The following is a 4484-nucleotide window of genomic DNA, read 5'->3' on the forward strand; positions in this document are numbered from 1 at the left end:
AAAAAATATGCCTGATCTCGGAAGCTAAGCAGGGTAGGGCCTGGTTAGTACTTGGATGGGAGACCGCCTGGGAATACCAGGTGCTGTAAGCCTTTTGTCCACTAGGGGGTGTGGCATTATTTCATCAGCAACACTGCCTTGTAGTAAGCATTTGATGCTGAATTGACTAAATGCAGCTTCTATGGGCTAGTCTCCCCTGCCCTTTTAATACGATCAAAGTTCCTTGTGTTGTCAGAGAGCAACTGCCTTTTATTTATAAGACAAATAAGAATATTGTTACTGAATGCAGCTTGTGTGTGCTCTGTGCTCCCTCGCCCTGTTCAAATGATCAAAGGAAATAATGCTGGTGAGGAGTGGAACTGGACTGGTGTCTGATGGCCCTGTGTTTTCCATGTTGGAATCACAACCCTTCTTTTATGGAGTAAATCAAAAGCACAAGAGAATCTGAGATGTTATCGATAATAAATCAATTGGTTTCATGCATTTGTCTCTGTGTGTGTGTGTGTGTGTCTGAATGTGATTGTATTTCGTCATATCGCAAACATTTGTGATATCAGATAGGTTAAGATATTAAAAAGTAATTGGTGATTTTTTCGACAGTGTTGCATGATGGGAATCTAGTGGTTCACTGATATAATCTAGTAAACAAAATAAACTACTTTTTCACCACTCTGTGTGCAAGTGCATTCCTAAACGGCATTTAACGCAGGTCGATGTGATATGATATTATCACAACAAAAAGTGGTTCCCGTTAGCGGAAAAAGTTGGCACTGGAGAGACTTTCCCTCCACTAAGCAGAAGAAATACTGTGATCAAGAAGGTGGTTGACCCAGTGTGAGGCTCAGCCATTCCACTCTGGCAGGGCTGACCCCTTTTGAATTTTCCAAATGTGGGAATCTCGAATGCAAAATTTATGGTAGTGGTCGTTTGCAAAATTTATGGTAGTGGTCGTTTGCGCTTTACCCTGATATCTTTGTTAATGATAAACCGTTGCTTGGCGGCAGGCTTAAGGATGACTTGAGTCAACTGTGCTTATGGAGATCTTTGAAGTCAGTTGTGAAAGAGACTTTGTGGACCAATCGAAAGGTGGAAACATTTGTTTGTAGCAAAACATTGTTGGCATTTTGTCGAAACATTATGTTGCGAAATGCAGCATTGTATTTATGCCACGCTGGTACTTCAATCAAGAGATAGTTGAGAAGCCACTCTAACCCCCCCCGGTCATGATGTGTCATACGCGCCCCATGCGCTTCCATACCTTAAGGGAACTCTGAGACGGGAGCCGTATGGTTAGTGAAGAAAGTCCCATTGCAAATGTACGGTCCCTTACCTGACGTCTTACGACGTCGCAGAAAATCGCGGACGGCGTCGGGCCGTGGGCGTCGGAGAGCTCTTTCAGGAAGTCACTCAAAAAAACGTCTCGGACTTTCGGTTTCCGTTTTATAAAAATGACAAATTTTTGACTTTTTTCTGCATTCTCGAAAATTCCCACAAGAGGGAAAATAAATCATATTGCAGGCGCACGAGCACGTGGCAAACGAGCGCGGCCTTTTCTCCTAAACTGAAAATATTTAGAAGACGAAACTCGGCGAGCGTAGGTTTGGAGTAATGGGCAGTTGGCCCCGAACAAGATGGCGTCGAGACCTCGGCGCTTTTTGAGTTATGGCCATTTTTCTGGGATTAAAGGGTTAAAACGCAAGTAGGGTGCTAATTTGACCGCTTCATGTCAAAGTACATAAGCATACGGTGTCAGGAAAAAAAGAACCAGCCATTTATCTATCGTAATTTAAGAGAAATCGTACATTGACCGTTTGGTGATGTTCACAAAGAGGAATTTTTTTTTCAAAAAATTCACAGATCCAGTTGCAGTGTGTTCAGACGTACATTTTTAAAGTGGGTCTCGAAGCTCTGCGAGAATCCTGTGATTTTATATGATTTTATGAAATAACACACACTCATTTAACCCTCTTTAAATAAGTCAGTTCTTAACATAAAGACTTAAAACTCAATATTATATAAGAGCCTACGCCAAGGAGGGTATGTGTTCAATTTCAGCTTTCTATGTCAACTGGAAGTACCTTAAAATGGTGCCACAGGGTCAGGTTTGAAGGGTAATAAAGGTCAGATCTTTTCAAAACTTCACTTGTGTGATTAGACAACCCTCATGAACTGTAATCAGTCATTTATCCCAACAGATGTCAAAGAAAAGCTCTCTCACACAAACACACACACACAAAAAGGAAGGATGGAGTGAAAAAGTACGGTGCTTAAAGACACACAAAGCCCACAATGGCATTACTATTATCTCTAGGCCGTGCCGAGTTCAACGAGATGCCCCGCTTGACCGTAGCTCGCTCGGTCTGAGCGCAGCGACCGTTACAAGAGAACGGACACGAATGACCTTTTGACCTCAATGTCAATTTTATTTGCTTTTGGGAGACAGAGAGAGAACCGTTAAGGTTAGAAACACAATTTCACCTCAGGAATGTTCTTAAGGTCCTCCCGATCTGTGCAAGCCTATCCTTGAGCTTGTGGCATTAACCCTTCACAGTTAAAAGAAGGTGTTTACATCAAACAGTTTACAATGACATTTCGCCCCATAGGAATACATTGACTGCTCCCCTAAATTCAACCTGAAGCCTATGTGGGTTATGAATGTCTTATGAACCTGTCTTTGATGACAGTCCATTAGGCCACCATGAGGTCTACCTGTGTCGATTCTAAGCTTCCTGGAGCAACCGGAAGTGGTTAAAATCACCCTAAAAGTGTTTGCAATAAGCACCCTGCAATTTGAGAGAAATAGTGCATTCAGCCCTATGTAAATCAGTCAATTTTTAACATATAGACTTAAAACTCAGGATTCTGTAACAGCATACTCCAGTGAGTATATGTCTTTACTTTCAGCTTCCTGTGCCAACCGGAAGTGCCATAATTGGTGTCAAATGGGCTGTTTTGAAGGGTTAAAAATGTCAAATCTTTCCAAAACTTCATAATTGTGATTAGGCAACCCTCCTGAACTGTAAATCAGTCATTAGTCCCATCAGATTTCAAAGAAAAATTTACACACCCAAACAGAAATGATGGAGGGACACACTGAGGGGCTAAGAGGCAGACAGTGCCTGTAGTAGTTACTTTTGTTCCAACTTTTAAAGAACCGTCAGACTTAGAGTTCTGAAACTTTACAAACCTGTTCTAGACCTCAGGTCGATTGTGCACGGTGAGTTATGTGGCTCTAGAAGGTTCTCAGACCGATAAACAGCCTCGTGTATTTGCTATGTTTTCAATTCATTTTCAGCTCAACGAAACTGACGACATTTAGAAAAGTCCCAGAGTCTCAAGACTAGGTGCATTGAAACCGGCTCGGCCCATAGAGTCAGACCCGAACGAGCCTGTTTGATTGCTCATTCAAGGACCCCGTAGCAAGGCAATGAAAAAAGTGGATTTTCAGCACCAATTAAGGTATTGCTCGGGCACCGAATGACCTATCGAGCCGAAACTTGGGATTCGAGGTCGCCTCACATAGGGCTAAACATAATGTGAGAACTGGACCCGCAGCTAGAACATAACTACGTATTATTTGTTTTATTATGGTTTAAATGGAAGGCGCTGTGAATTTTGGGCCTGCTCTGAAATATGTTATAGTTGGCTTCTAAAGGAGTTGGAAAAAGTGAGTTTAGTGTCAGATGGTATCAGTTTGGTGTCTGACAATATCCAATTGACTGATGGACACTGACTTGCTAGTTGACTTTTGTGCATTTGCAATATGTTTCAACGGGGGGGTACCATCACCAAAATCGACATGATGAAATTACCACGCAACGAGCGATGGAGAGGAACCACTAACACTGCCCGGCCATCCTGAGGTCATCAGGACGTTCAATTTTGTATTTCTAAAGTATTTAAAGAATGCACGTTACATTTGCAATATGATTCAACACATCATATTGCAAATGTAACACTGTGTGTTATGTTTGCAATATGATTCAACACATCATATTACAAATGTAACACTGTGTGTTATGTTTGCAATATGATTCAACACATCATATTGCAAATGTAACACTGTGTGTTATGTTTGCAATATGATTCAACACATCATATTACAAATGTAACACTGTGTGTTATGTTTGCAATATGATTCAACACATCATATTGCAAATGTAACAGTGTGTGTTTGCAATATGATTCAACAGTGTGTTATGTTTGCAATATGATGTGATGTTTTTCACTGTTGAATCATATGCAAATGTAACGTGCATTCTTTAAATAAACCCTATGTGGGTTATGAATGTCTTATGAACCTGTCTTCAATGACAATCCATCAAGCCACTATGAGGTCTACCTGTGTTGATTCTAAGCTTCCTGGAGCAACCGGAAGTGATAAAATCACCCTAAAAGTGTTTTACCCAACCAGCAGTTTGTGATATATAGTGCATTCAACCCTGTGTAAATCAGTCAGTTCTTAACGTATAGACTTAAAACTC

The 4484-nt window shown here is 41.1% G+C and overlaps 1 pseudogene; it reads left to right on the top strand.

Annotated features, from left to right (window-relative positions):
• Positions 1-787: 787 nt before the first annotated feature.
• Positions 788-937, top strand: LOC120035989 (annotated as a pseudogene).
• The last annotated feature ends 3547 nt before the right edge of the window (positions 938-4484 follow it).

The sequence above is a fragment of the Salvelinus namaycush genome, unplaced genomic scaffold, assembly GCF_016432855.1.
Source record: "Salvelinus namaycush isolate Seneca unplaced genomic scaffold, SaNama_1.0 Scaffold1176, whole genome shotgun sequence".
NCBI classification, from domain to species: domain Eukaryota; kingdom Metazoa; phylum Chordata; class Actinopteri; order Salmoniformes; family Salmonidae; genus Salvelinus; species Salvelinus namaycush.